Source organism: Macaca thibetana, chromosome 7, assembly GCF_024542745.1.
Source record: "Macaca thibetana thibetana isolate TM-01 chromosome 7, ASM2454274v1, whole genome shotgun sequence".
Lineage (NCBI taxonomy): Eukaryota > Metazoa > Chordata > Mammalia > Primates > Cercopithecidae > Macaca > Macaca thibetana.
In genome coordinates this window covers 11,830,696-11,844,854 of record NC_065584.1, presented here as the reverse complement: position 1 = coordinate 11,844,854, position 14,159 = coordinate 11,830,696, and the positions used below count along the sequence as shown (strand labels likewise).

The window sequence follows — 14,159 nt, the reverse complement described above, 5'->3', positions numbered from 1 at the left end:
CACGCGGGCCTGAGTTAGGCCTGGGCTTTCCCGGGTTCCCTGGATCTCCTCCAGCTTGTGCCTTTGAGTGTCAGGGTCCATTTCTTGGCAAAGAACAACTCCTGACGCTCCGTCTTCCATACACAAAGCATGCGTTTTCCGCAGGTCTGATGATGCTGTGGACATCTAATAGCTATTACAAAACGGAGAAACATGGGTTTTTCCCCTTGGGCTTTGAATTTACTAGTGAAAGCATAGTTCAAAATGAATACTTAAAAAGAAACCCCTCCTTCCACCCTAAGATCAATGGATTTGAAAAGTCCTTGGTTTATATTATCAAAACCATCCCTCTGTAAATTACAAGCAATAAGGAAAACAATTTCACTTTATTTTGCAGTAACACATTCCCACTAAGGCAATTAAGAAAGTCATGCACAATGAAAATCATGTGAAACCAGCTCCAACCTGGTTCAAACATCACCATGGAACGGAGTTTGGTGTCTCACCTTCTAGCTCTTTCCTGGTTCTCTGACCAGGCACTAAGAAAATAATTTGTGATCCTTTGAAATATCACAAAAGTGGAAATTAAGAGATCTGATGAGGACATCTGATTCACTTGACAGCTGGATATCTGCCTCTTTGCCTATCCAGACAGCCTAATTCCCAAGAAGGAGCTGAGGTGGCCTAAGGTAGTCGAGATATAACGGGATTTACCAGGAATACAACATAGAAGAGAAAAGTCAAGGGCAGTTGGGGGTGGAGCGAGAGCCCTTAAGCTCAGCAAACCTCTTTTCCACTGTAGCCCTTAGTAGTGTTAATATTTAATATGCAAACTTATAGGTTTCACGCTGATTTTCCTGTGAATGGCTCTTGACTTCAGACCCAGATAGCCACAGAGCATGATGAAAAGCTCGCTAATAAGCTCTGTTGCAGAGGTCTCAGCCCAGGCCAGAGCTTTGAGGTGAGAAATAACAAGTCCAGTTTAAATAGTGCTGCTGGGACGGACTTTTGTGGCCAGGGAATGGGTACCCAGGAGCCAGTGTGGCCACTGACCCAGCCACATCAATGGCCCTAGGACCGAGAATGCTACAAACAATGGAGCAAGAATCAGATCCGTGTGTCTGGGTAAGCAGAATGTTCTGGAAATGTAATTCCTTTTTCCTTCTTTTGTAAGAACAATTTATTTCTTCAGTTTTGCATGAGGGCTTCTTACTATTGAGCAGGAATATATATCATTCTTGTGTGGGATTTGGAAAATTATTTGAGAAAGGGTTCCAATAAATGAAAATGAATTAAGGATGACTGTGGAGTTCATTGGGCAACTTATAGAGCTTTTTTAAGTGAACATTCCACAAGAGGGGAACCAGTAGCTATTGCATAGTCTCAGAGCTGTCTCTGAGCCTCCGTGGCATGTTATCTGCCCCATCTAAGGGCTATAAAGGCCATAAGCCTAGCTTTAGAATTTTATGTTCCTGTCTGAGTCTTTATTAGTCTGATTTCCCTATGTTTCACACAGAAAGCTACAGGAAGCAATCATTCTGACAGAACCCTTAATGGATGCGTTCATGTCCTGATTTAGATCTAGTTTCGCCTTTACTACGATCACCTGTGAACCAGGCCAATCCTTTGCCAACTTGGCCTCAGTGCTGTAGTTTTGTAATGAATGGGCCAAACTACCTGTTCTTTAAGCCTGTTTCTAACTCAATGGGCCCCAATCCTCCCATAACATTGCCTAGTGGGAGGAGGGAATAGTTAAGAAAAGAGATAGACAAAATACATGATGTTAGTTCAGGAAAGCCTACAGTTTTGGGCACAGTGGTTCTGGATCAAGGACCCCAGTGGAATTCATGGAAGCCATTCTTCTTGTTTGAGTTCCAAAGAAGGGGTAGAGGGGTAGCCAAGGCCATCAGGGTGACCTTGACTCAAAGTGTGGTCCCTGGACCAGCTGCAATAGCATCATCTGGAGCTCATAAAAATGACAGAATCTGGAGCCTCCCCCAAGACCTACTAAGTCAGAATCTGTATCGGAACAAGACCCCCAGGTGATTCATGGGCATGGTAAATGTTGGGCTACATGGAGGGAGGGTCAAGAGGGAGAGATAGGGGGTGTCTGATTCAACACACCAGTGCCCCCTAGATTTCTCCAACTATGACACAGGACTTATACTGATGTTTATGTATCATTTAGTTCCAGGCTATCTTATTTTCTGTCAAAATCACCTCTAATATATAGAGTGTTTTCCTCTTAAAAGAAAATCCTGTAAGCAAGGTCATCCTAACCAACCCTGGGGTCTTTGATTGTCAATGATTATAGCAAGCTGTAAAGAGCCTATTTAGAGGCTACTCAGATGTTTAGGCCTCTGGGCCCTATGATGACTGACCCTAAACCACTGAGAATCATCTGGGAAGCTTTAATAAAACACCTGTGGCTGGATCCCACTCCAAACCAATTAGATCAGAATCTCTGAGATTGAGGCTTGAGAAAAGTAGGTGATTCTAACATGCAGGCAGGGTTGAGTACAATTTCTCTAAGACCTGAGTGATTGTTTTGATGTGTGCACCGATTTTTAAATCTAAGTAACTATGAAAATGTCAAAGCTATTCTTTCTACCATCAATTCTCATTGTAAACTTCACCCCAACTCCATATTTTACTTCTTTCCCTTTGCCCTACTTTGCTGCTTCCAATCCTTTGTGGTCAGGGATCCGTAGCCCTAAGTTTACTGGAATCATAAAGGTCTGAGATCTTGCTAATGTGTAAAACACAGATTCTGTGATATATATGTAGCTGTTAAGGCATCCATGCCTGGAGTGTTTCATTTGTTTGTTTTTTGAGACAGAGTTTCCCTCTTGTTGCCCAGGCTGGAAAGCAGTGCGCTATCTTGGCTCACTGCAACCTCCATCTCCTGGGTTCAAGCGATTCTCCTGCCTCAGCCTCCCGAGTAGCTGGGATTACAGGCGTGTACCACCATGCCTGTCTAATTTTGTACTTTTAGTAGAGACGGGGTTTCTCCATGGTGGTCAGGCTGGTGTCGAACTCCTGACCTCAGGTGATCCTCCTACCTCGGCCTCCCAAAGTTCTGGGATGAGCCACCCAGGCAGGAGCCGCCGCACCCGGCCTGTTTTTTGTTTGTTTGTTTTTTTATTCCTATGTCTGGGCCATAGTTTAAATAATTAAGGCTGCTGATCAAGTGAGTTGAGGGTAAAAAGATGTAGCCTTTTACTCATAAGGGATGAAATGGTATCTCTAAATTAATGGAGAATCTGAGACAAGGATATTTCAAGTAGAAATTAGGGACTGATCCTACTCTGCCCACTACATAGCTATCTTCTCTCTCTTTAAACTTAACAATTCTAAGAAACTTAAAGCTTCTCCAACTTTAAGGTGCATAGGAGATTTTATTTAAATACAGATTCTAATTTGGTAGGGTCGAGGCGATTCTCAAGATTCTGAATTTGTAACATATTCATATCCTTGGAGTTGAGGCAGGTACTAATGGTCTATAAATCACCTCTGGGTAGCAAGGGCCTATACTAACCCCCATACTACCCTTGACACCCACACAAAACACAAATGAAAAACACAACTCGCAACCGCTACTCAAAATGCACCGAATAGTTGATTCTGCCAAGCTAGTGAGTGAGCAAGATGTGATAGAATTGCACTGGACACTTTGAGCTACAACTGTGGCTCCCATTTGCCAGAGGCAAGTTAAAGTTGACCTACATTTGTATTGGAAACATTTCTCAATCCCGGGATGACTCCACACCTTGGGTGTTATTGTCCTACTGGTGCTATGATGCCTACAGCTTTGTTTTTGGTTTTTCGTTTTGTTCAAAAATGCTTTAGCTATTCAGATCTTTTGTGGTTCCATATGAATTTCAGGATTATTTTTTCTGTTAATGTGAAAGTGTTGTTGAAATTTTGGTAGGGATTGCGTTGAATATGTAGGTTGCTTTGAGTAGGATGAACATTTTAATAATTTTAATTCGTTCAATCTATGAACATGAGAGATTGTTCCATTTGTTTGTGTCTTCTTCAGTTTCTGTCATGGGTATTTTGTAGTTTTCAGTGTTCAGATCTTTCACTTCATTGGTTACATTTATTCCTAAGTTTTTTTTTTTTTTTTTTTTTACTTTTTGTAGTGATTGTGAATGGGATTTTTAAAACTTCTTTTTCACATAGCTCATTGTTAGTGTATAGAAACGTTACTGATTTTTGTATGTTGGTTTTGGTATCCTGCAGTTTTACTGAATTCGTTTATCAGTTCTAACAGCTTTTGGATGGAATCTTTAGGAGTTTTCTATACATATAAGATCATGTTTTCCACAAACAGAGACAATTTAACTTCTTCCTTTTCATTTGGATGCGTTTTATTTCTTTCTTTTACCTGTCGCTCTGAGTAGGATTTCCAGTTCTGTGCTGATTAGAAGTAGTAAGACTGAACATCCTTCTCTTGTTCCTGATCTTAGAGAAAGAGCCTTAAACTTTTCACCATTCAGTGTGACATTAGTTGTGGACTTGTCAAATATGACCTTCATTGTATTGAGGTACATTCCTTCTAGGCCTAATCTGTCGAGAGTTTTTACCTTGAAAGGATATTCAATTATGTCAAATGCCTTTTCTGCATCTGTTAAGATGATCATATGGTTTTTGTCCTTCATTCTGTTAATGCGATGTGTTACTTTTATTGGTTTGTGTACATTGAACCATCCTTGTATCCCTGAGATAAATATCATTTGATAATGATGAATGAGCCTTTTAATGTGCTGTTGAATTCAGTTTGCTAGTATTTTGTTGAGGATTTTTACATCTATATTCATCAGGGATATTGGCTTGTTTTTATATATATATATATATATATTTTTTTTTTTTTGAAATTTAAAGAAAAAATTTATTGAAGATCTGAAAAACAATTCCTAAAAGATTGACTTTTCCAGAAAACTAACTACACAATGCATTGCGTCTATCATGTTAAAATGTGCATTAGACACAAATACAAAAACCATGAAACAAGCCACCATTCTTCAACAATTTGAGCAAAGATAAAATGCCTAAGTAACAACATGGATGACTTGTGAAAGGATGGGCTCTTTAAGCAACATAAAAAAAAAAAAAAGGAGCACCAGTGGATAAGTGTGTTCAGTTATATACACTGAATTGAACCTTTGGCACTAGGAATCAGAGCATTTTGTCATATAGCATTAACACATATTATAGAAGTGCATAGTGTCAAAGGAATAGAACCACCAGCATTCAAAAGCAGCTTGGTCAACTAGGCAATAAAACACTCTACAGCATATCCCTCTGTTGTCCATCATTGAAAACACTGGCAGCAAATTTGAAATGGAAAAAAAAAAAAAAAGAAAAGAAAAAAGGAGCTATTACCCCTTTTATTTTCTCTGTTTAAAAATCAAACAGAAAACAAACATCAATTGTTATACACTAACATCTTCAAAGCCCATCGTTTGTACAAGAGATAGACTAAGAACAAAAATGTGTTTACGGAGATCCAAACACAAGTGAGTGAGAGTGCCTCTCACACAGCTTTCCGATGGTACTCGGGGGAGCCACTTCATAATGGCTGGCACTAAGCAAAGTTGCAGAATTCTTTGCCAGGTACTTTAGGAAATCGTGAAGATAATTGAGTAATAAAGCAAGGCTCTTCTCATCCAGAGGTGTATAGGCCAACATTGCTCTAATTCGTACAAATAATCTGAGGAGATGTGGTGCTTCATACACCTGGGACATGGGTGCATCGGGATGATCTGCAAGAATTTCGGCATACTGTGGTCTCTCAAATTTGTAGAGTAGCTGGGTGCCCAACATTACGTTGAAGTATTCTTTTTTTTTTTTTTTTGAGACGGAGTCTCGCTCTGTCGCCCAGGCTGGAGTGCAGTGGCCAGATCTCAGCTCACTGCAAGCTCCGCCTCCCGGGTTCCCGCCATTCTCCTGCCTCAGCCTCCCGAGTAGCTGGGACCACAGGCGCCGCCACCACGCCCGGCTAATTTTTTGTGTTTTTAGTAGAGACGGGGTTTCGCCGTGTTAGCCAGGATGGTCTCGATCTCCTGACCTTGTGATCCGCCCGTCTCGGCCTCCCAAAGTGCTGGGATTACAGGCTTGAGCCACCGCGCCCGGCTGAAGTATTCTTTTATCCCTGCCACAACTTCATTAACTGCATACTCCTTATTATCTGTGTTTCCACGAGATTTCTTGTAATTTGCATAATCCTCAAGAATGGAATCCACATTCTTCTTGGCAGGAAGATAAAAGAGGTGTTTTTGCCTGGTAATTAAGTCCCAGTCATCAACAAGCCATAGTTTTAGCTCTTCAGGAATCTTTACTTTAACTTCAACTCTGTTCATGAATGTTTCCTCATTTTCAACAGTAGGATCTACCTGGGCCCTTTCCTTCCGAGGAGGCTGAGGGATCTCACTGGTACTGCCACCATCTCCATTTCCAGATGTTTTCTGTTTGTTCTTTTTTGTTTTCACTTCAACATTTTTCTGTTGCAGATCAGATGTCTTCCTTCCTGGGGCAGCCCCTCTCATATTCCCCTCTGCATACTGCTCCTGACTGGCTTTTTGAAGTTCTCGCTGTTTCTGCAAATTGGTGTCCACGTATTTGAGTACTCTGCCCTCTGGAACCCACTCATCCCAATATTTATTCCAACCACTGTAATGTAAGAAGTATTTCACTTGTTTGTCCTTTATGGCAACCTTTACACACTTTGCTTCATAAAGAAGAGGCCCATGAAAGCACAGCACTCACTCACCCTCCTGGAATTTCTGTAATATATTTTTTTCTTGCAGTGTCCTTGTCTGACTTTAGTATCAGGGTAATGCTGGCCTTATTCAATAAATTTGGAAGTATTCTTCCCTCTGCAAGTTTTTGGAGCACTTGGAAAGGGTTGGTTCTTTAAATGTTTGGTAGAATTCAGCAGTGAAGCATAGGGTTGTGAGGCTTCTCTTTGATGGGAGACTTTTTATTACTTATTCAATATTCTCACTTGTTATTGCTCTGTTCAGATTTTCTATTTCTTCATGATTTAGCCTTCCTAGGTTATATATATCTAGGAGTTCATCCATTTCTTCTAGTTTATCCAATTTGTTGGTACATCATTGTTCATAGGAGGCTCTTATGAACCTTTATATTCTGTGGTATCAGTTGTAATGTTTCATCTTTCATTTCTGATTTTATTTGGGACTTCTCTTTTGTTAGTCTAACTAAAGCTCTGTTGATTTTGCGCTTTTCAGAACATCAACTCCTAGTTTCTTTGATATTTTCTACTGTTTTTCTAGTACATTTCATTTATTTCTGCTCTGATCTTTTTTATTTCCTTTCCTGTGCTAACTTGAACCTTAATTTGTTCTCTTTTACTAGTTTGTGGAGGTATGAAGTTAGGTTGTCTATTTAAGATCCTTCTTTTTTGATGTAGGCATTATTGCTATAAACTTCCATCTTAGAACTGCTTTTGCTACATCTCATATGTTTTGGCATGTTGTGTTTCCACTTTCATTTGTTTCAAAATATTTTTTTTTTTTTTTTTTGAGACGGAGTCTCGCTGTGTCTCCCAGGCTGGAGTGCAGTGGCGTGATCTCGGCTCACTGCAAGCTCCGCCTCCCGGGTTCACGCCATTCTCCCGCCTCAGCCTCCCAAGTAGCTGAGACTACAGGCGCCCGCCACCATGCCCGGCTAGTTTTTTGTATTTTTAGTAGAGACGGGGTTTCACCATGTTAGCCAGGATAGTCTCGATCTCCTGACCTCGTGATCCACCCGCCTCGGCCTCCCAAAGTGCTGGGATTACAGGCTTGAGCCACCGCGCCCGGCCTCAAAATATTTTAAAATTTTCCTTGTAATTTCTTCTTCAATCACTAGTTGTTTAGGAGCATGTTGTTTAATTTCCACATACTTGCAAATTTTCAAAATTCCTCCTATTGATTTCTAATTTCATGCCATTGTGATTGGAAAAGATACCTGATGTGATTTCAGTTTTCACTAATTTGTTAACACTTGTTTTGTGGCCTAACATATAATCTATCTTGTAGAAGGTTCTCTGTGCTCCTGAGAATATATTCTGCTTATGTTGTGTAGAATGTTCTGTATATGTCTATTAGGTCCATTTTGTCTAAAGTGTAGCTCAAGTTCAATATTTCTGTATTGACTTTCTGTCTGGATGATCTGTCCATTGTTGAAAGTGGAGGTATTAAGTTCCCTTACTGTTATTGTATTGCAGTCTATCTCTCTCTTCAGGTCTATTAATATTTGCATTATATATTTAGATGCTCTGAAGTTGAGGGTATATATATCTGTAATTATTTTATCTTCTTGATGAATTGGCTCCTTCATCATTATGTAATGACCTTTGTCTCTTTTTATAGTTTTTAACTTAGTCTCTTTTTTTATGTAGTCAATGTTCTCCTGAATTAAAGTCTATTTTATCTGATGTAAATATAGCTATCTCTGCTCTCTTTCGGTTTCCATTTGTATGAAATATCTTTTTCCATCCCTCCACTTTCAATTTATGTGTGTTCTTAAAGGCAAAGTGAGTCTCTTGTAGGTAGCATGTAGTTGAGTCTGTTTTTTTCCTTTTTTTAAATCAATTCAGCCACTCTTTTTATTAGAGAATTTAATCTATTTACATTCAAGGTAATTATTAATAGGTAAGGACTTACTACTGTAATTTTGCTCATTGTTTACTAGTTATTTTGTAGATCCTTTCTTCCTTTCTTGCTCACTTGCTGTTTTCCTTTGTGATTAGATGGTTTTCTCTAGTGGCATGCTTTGATTCTTTACTTTTTATCTTTTGTGTATCTACTATAGATTTTTGCTTTGTGGTTACCATAGGCTTACATAAAACATCAAATAGTTACAATGGGCTATTTTAAGCTGATAACAACTTAACCTTGATCACAAAAACCTCTACGCTTTTACTCCAGTGCCTCTCCAACTACATTTTATATGTTTGTGTAATAATTTACATCTTTTTATATTGTGTATCCCTTAACAAATCGTTGTAGTTGTTATTCTTTTTAATAGTTTGGTCTTTTAACACCCCCACCCTTTTTTTTTTGAGATAGAGTTTCACTCTTGTCACCCAGGCTGGAGTGCAATGGCATGATCTTGGCTCACTGCAACCTCTACCTCCTGGGTTCAAGTGATTCCTGCCTCAGCCTCCTGAGTAGCTGGGATACAAGCGTGTGCCACTACACGTGGCTAATTTTTGTATTTTTAGTAGAGATGGGGTTTCAGCAGGTTGTCCAGGCTGGTCTCAAACTCCTGACCTCAGGTGATCTGCCCACCTTGGCCTCCCAAAGTGCTGGGATTACAGGCGTGAGCCTCCATGCCCAACCTTAACCTTCATACTAAAGATATAAGTGATTTGCACACTACCATTTCAGTATTAGGGTATTGTGAATTTGACTGTACTTACTTTTACCAGTGAATTTTATACTTTTATATGTTTTCATGTTACTTGTTAGCATCCTTTTCTTTCAGGTTAAAGAATTCCCTTTAGCATTTCTTGTAAGGTATGTCCAGTGGTGACAAACTCACTCAGATTTCTTTTCTGGGAAGTCTTTGTCATTTCCTAAAGGACAGCTTTGTCAGGTAAAGTATTATTGGTTTGCAGGATTTTTTTCCTTTCAGCATGTTGACTATATCATCCCACTCTCTCCTGGCCTGTAAGGTTTCTTCTGAGAAATCTACTGCCAGCCTTGTTAGAGCCCTCTTGTACGTGATATGCTTCTTTTTTCTTGCTGCTTTCAGGATCCTCTCTTTGTCTTTGATTTTTGACAGTTTGATCATAATATGGCTTGGTTCAGTCTTATTTGGATTGAATTTGATTGGAGACTTTTGACCTCCCTATACCTCAATATTTATATCTTTCCCCAGATTTGGAAAATTTCTAACTTTTATTTATTTGTTTATTTATATTCTTTGGTGCCCCTTATGCCCCAGGAAGCTATTATTTTTTTAGATAAGCTTTCTGTTGTTTTTTTTGTTGTTGTTGTTGTTGTTCTTCTCTTCTGCTTCTTGGTCATCCATAATTTAAATATTTGTTCTCCTGATGCTGCCCCATACATTCTTTAAGCTTTCTTCATTTTTAAAGTTTTTTTTCTTTTTTCTTCTCTGACTGTATACTTTCATATAACCTGTCTTTGAATTCACAGATTCTTCTTTTGCTTTATTAATTCTGCTGTTGATGCTCTCTGTTGCACTTCGCATTACATTCACCAAATTCTTCAGTTCCAGAATTTCTATTTTTGCATATGATTTCAATCTCTGTTTATTTTGTATATGATTTCGATCTATTTTGTTCATTTATGTTTCTCTGATTTAATTGAATTGCTTTTCTGTATTTTTATTGAAATTCTCTGAGCTTCTTTATAACAATTATTTTGAATTCTTCGTCAGGCAATTTATATATCTCCATTTCTTTTGGGTCAGCTACTGGGAGATTATTGGTTTTTTGTTTATTTTGTGGTGTTGACTCCTTTTTAGTCATGCTAATCTCTCTAGAAGAGTTTGTTCCCCAGCCTGCATGGATCCTTCTCCTTTGGATTCCTCCCCTGAAGATGCTCTTTCCTTCTCTACCACATGAGCAGGCTGAGGATTTTTGCTCCCATATCTGACTATAGGTTGTTAGAAGTAGCCATGCCACTTCTGGAACGCTTTGCTGCTTAGAAACTTTTTCCGCCAGATATCCTAGGTCATCACTCTTAAGTTTAGCTGTCCATAAAGTCCTAGGACATGAATAAAATGCAGTTAAGTTATTTGCTAGGAGTAACAAGGGTGAATTTACTCCAGCCCTCAGTAAGTTTCTCATTTCCATCTGAGACCTTGTCAGCCTAGCCTTTACAGTCCATATTTCTATCTGCATTTTGGTCACAACCACTTAACCAGTCTCTAATAAGTTCCAAAGTTTCCCTTATCTTCCTGTCTTCTTCTGAGCCCTCCAAACTCCTTCAATCTCTGCCTGTTACCCAGTTCCAAAGCCACTTTCACATTTTCAGGTATCTTTATAGCAATAAAGATAGTCATGCTAATACTTTGGATATTTGTCTCCTCTAAATCTTATGTTTAAATGTAATCTCCAATTTTCAAGGTGGGGCCCGGAGGTATTTGGATCACAGGGAGAGATCACTCATGAATGGCTTGGTGGCCTTCCCACAGTAATGCGTAAGTTCTTGCTCTATTAATTCATGTGATATCTGGTTGTTAAAGAGTCTGGGACCCCCCACAATCTCTTGCTTCCTCTCACCATGTGACATGCCCCTTTACCTTCTACCATGAGTAATAGCTTCCTGAGGCCTCACCAGAAGCAGTTGCTGATGTCATGCTTCTTGTACAGTCTACAGAACCATAAACCAAAATAAACTTCTTTTCTTTATAAATTGCCTAGCCTCAGGCATTCCTTTATAACAATGAAAAATGGACTAATACAGAAACATTAGTACTGAGTAGTGAGGTGTTGCTATAAAGATACCTGAAAATGTGAAAGGGGCTTTGGAACTGGGTAACAGGCAGAGATTGAAGGAGTTTGGAGGGCTCAGAAGAAGACAGGAAGATAAGGGAAACTTTGGAACTTATTAGAGACTGGTTAAGTGGTTGTGACCAAAATGCAGATAGAAATATGGACTGTAAAGGCTAGGCTGACAAGGTCTCAGATGGAAATGAGAAACTTACTGAGGGCTGGAGTAAATTCACCCTTGTTACTCCTAGCAAATAACTTAACTGCATTTTATTCATGTCCTAGGACTTTATGGACAGCTAAACTTAAGAGTGATGACCTAGGATATCTGGCGGAAAAAGTTTCTAAGCAGCAAAGCGTTCCAGAAGTGGCATGGCTACTTCTAACAACCTATAGTCAGATATGGGAGCAAAAATCCTCAGCCTGCTCATGTGGTAGAGAAGGAAAGAGCATCTTCAGGGGAGGAATCCAAAGGAGAAGGATCCATGCAGGCTGGGAAACAAACTCTTCTAGAGAGATTAGCATGACTAAAAAGGAGTCAAGTGCTAATATTCAGTAAAATGGGGAAAAGGCATTTCAGAAATCTCCCAGGCCACCCCTCCCATCACAAGCCCAGAGGCCTAAAAGGACAGATGGGTTTTAGGGGTCAGGCCCAGGGCACAATTGCCCTGGGCTGTCTTACCTTGCAATGCTGCTCCCCACATACTTGCAGCACAGGCTCCAGCCTTGGCTCAAACAGCCCCAGATACAGCTTGCCACTCCAAAGAGTGCAAGTCATAAGTCTTGGGGCTTCCACATGGTATTAGATCTGCAGGTGTGCATAATGCAAGAGTTATGGAGACTTGGCAGCTTCCACCTATATTTCAGAAGATGTATGGGGAATCCTGGGTTCCCAGGTAGAAACCTGTCACAAGGGCAGAGCCCCTACGGAGAGCCTCTACTAAGGCAATGATGAGGAGAAATGTGGGATTGGAGCCCCCATACAGAGTCTCCACTAGGGGACTACCTAGTAGAACTGTGCAAACTGGGCTAACACCCTCCAGACCCCCAGAATGGTAAAGCCACCAACAGTATGCACTTTCAGCCTGGAAAAGCTGCAGACATTCTACTCCAACCCATGAAAGCAGAGCCACGTGACCTGCACCCAACAAAGCCATGGTGATGGAGCTGTCCGGGGCTTGGAGGGCCTACCCCTTGCACCAATGTGCTCAGGATGTGGAACATGGAGTCAAGAGAGATTATTTTGGAGCTTTAAGGTTTATTGTCTGCCTTGTTGGGTTTTGGACTTGCATGGTACCTGTTGTCGCTTTCTTTTGGAAGATTTCTCCCTTTTGGAAAGGGAATGTTTACCCAATGCTTGTACTATCATTGTATCTTGGAAGTAAATAACTTATTTTTGATCACACAGCCTCATAACTCTAAGGAATTTGCCTTGACTCTGAGATGAGACTTTTGAGTTGATGTTTAGAACAAGTTAAGACTTTGGGAGACTACTGGAAACGGATTGTATTCTGCAATATGAGCAAGACATGATGAGATTTGGGGGACCAGAGAGGAATAATATATTTTGGATATTTGTCCCCTCCAAATCTTATTTTGAAATGTAATTCATCATGTTGGAGGTGGGGCCTTGGGAGAGGTTTTACACCATTGGGGCAGATCCCTCATGAATGACTTGGTGCCCACCCTATGATAATGAGCGGGTTCTTGCTCTATTAGTTCATATGAGACCTGGTTGTTTAAAAGAGTATGAGACCTCCATCTTTCTCTTACTCCCCCTATTGCCAAGTAATATATCTGCTCCCCCTTTGCTTTCTGCCATGAGTAATAGCCTCCTGAGGCCTCATCAGAAACAGGTGCTGGTGCCATGCTTCTTGTACAGTCTGAAGAACCATAAGCCAAAATAAGCCTTTTTTTATATAAGCTACCCAGCCTCATGTATTCCTTTATAGCAATGCAAATGGACTAATATATGGTGATAGTATTCTTGGCTTTTCATGTTTCTTGCTGCCTTATGTTGAATTCTGCACATTTGTTAAGGTCAATCCCTTTCAGACTTTATGGGCTAGTTTCAATGTGGAAAGATCTTCTTCTACTTGGAAGTGTGAAGGCACTTCCTGGATGCTGTGTAGCAGTTCTGACACCAGCGAGGGTGCCACTGTTGTGTGGTCTCTGTGCAGCTCTGTAAGCTCAGGTGTTGATGTTGCTGAAGATTGCAAGTGGCCAACAGTGTGGATGTCTGCAGTGGTGGTGAAGATTGTCGGGGTTTCACTGGTAATAGCTGCTAAGATCCTCTCAACTTCTTTTTCTCCAACTGGGGAAGTTGTGGAGAGGAGTTCCCTTTTGGTACTGGGTCCAGCTTGTGGGCCGATTTGCATTGGCAGCGGCATCAGTATTGATGAATGGTACCCTGGAGTAGCCATAGAGCTGAGATCTGAAGCTTGGGCATGTGTGGAGGAACTATGGCTCTGGGGCCTGCTGGTGCCTGGGAGAAGGCACCCCTGCTGCTGCACTGGTAACAATATATGAGATGTGAGCGCTTGTGAAGTGTCAGCCAAGAATAGGAGCACAGACATGGTCAGAGTTACAGTGGCTCCGGGGTCAGGGCAGGGCCTAGTTCTCTATGGCAGCTGAGCTGGTGCCTGGAGGATGGGCACGTACATGTGCAGAGAGACCTTGATTCTGGGCTCTGGGGTGTAAGCTTGTT

General features: G+C 40.6%; 1 long non-coding RNA gene and 1 pseudogene across 14 annotated transcripts in view; one reads left to right on the top strand and one right to left on the bottom strand.

Moving 5' to 3' along the window:
• Positions 1-14,159, top strand: part of LOC126959717 (uncharacterized) — a 459,264-nt gene that overhangs the window by 82,204 nt on the left and 362,901 nt on the right. The window lies entirely within an intron of this gene.
• On the bottom strand, positions 5,347-6,559 carry LOC126959713 (mortality factor 4-like protein 1; annotated as a pseudogene). Its single transcript, XR_007727599.1, has 2 exons — positions 6,119-6,559; positions 5,347-5,822 (listed from the first exon to the last, which is right to left on the bottom strand). The product of XR_007727599.1 is annotated as a mortality factor 4-like protein 1 (transcript).